The sequence below is a fragment of the Octopus bimaculoides genome, chromosome 7, assembly GCF_001194135.2.
Source record: "Octopus bimaculoides isolate UCB-OBI-ISO-001 chromosome 7, ASM119413v2, whole genome shotgun sequence".
NCBI lineage: Eukaryota > Metazoa > Mollusca > Cephalopoda > Octopoda > Octopodidae > Octopus > Octopus bimaculoides.
Window position 1 is genome coordinate 109,602,881 of NC_068987.1, and position 913 is coordinate 109,603,793.

The 913-nt window shown below is 35.4% G+C and overlaps 1 protein-coding gene across 1 annotated transcript in view; it reads right to left on the bottom strand.

The window, feature by feature from the left end:
- The window catches only part of LOC106878539 (serine/threonine-protein phosphatase 6 regulatory ankyrin repeat subunit B), a 187,752-nt gene that overhangs the window by 48,584 nt on the left and 138,255 nt on the right, over nucleotides 1-913 (bottom strand). The gene's annotated exons all lie outside the window — the stretch shown is intronic.

The window sequence follows — 913 nt, forward strand, 5'->3', positions numbered from 1 at the left end:
TTCACCGAGAGGAGATATAAGCTTCTGCTTATTCCTGTCTGAAGTATCGTCCGATACTTCAGACTTATCGTCCGATGAATTTACTTTGTTGACATTCTTCATCGACAGAATTTTTATTCCTTTCAACCTTTCAGTCAAGTCCACCTTTCTTCCAGTAACATACTGTCCATATAATCTTAAATATTTCTTTAACTCAGGCACAGTAAGTACTTCGATAGCTGAATCATCAAGCTGCTTTATATCCATGATAAGACGTAAAACAATAACAATGGCGTGGGTAGTCTGCGGAAGTTTAATTATCTACATGGAACGCCGCCTAGCCAAGGGAGATAACCTACTTATAGGAAAGCCCTATAACAGTGCTATTGAGGAACATCAAGCAAGGTTTCCGTATGAATATGTAACTGTTAACAGTGTTAAAGTGGCACACGTACTTGCGTTATTATGTAACGCTAACACATGTTACATGCTCATAGAGTAGCATTTGCTGCACGTTTCGTAATTTCACTCCAATTACCATTAGGTGCTTGTCTAAGAAATCGTCATTATGTAAAACGTAATTGTGACAGTTCGAAATTATGAGACATGCATTAATGTTTCACTACATAACTTGTGCTTAATAGAGTTACTTCGTGAATGTGTGACAATGATAAATGTTACCGTTACTCAGACACATTTTGTATTAATAATGTGTAGTTGTTGTTTCTGTTGTTATTGTTATTCGTAGCTTCAAGTTAGTTCTTATGGAGCAGACCTGTAAAAGCGCGACCCACATCTCTCTTATTCTAGATAAACCGTGTGTGTATCTAACCGAGGAACACACCCACACAGACACATACATGTATATGTGTATGTATGTATATATATGCTGTTATATATATATATATATATATATATATATATATATATATAT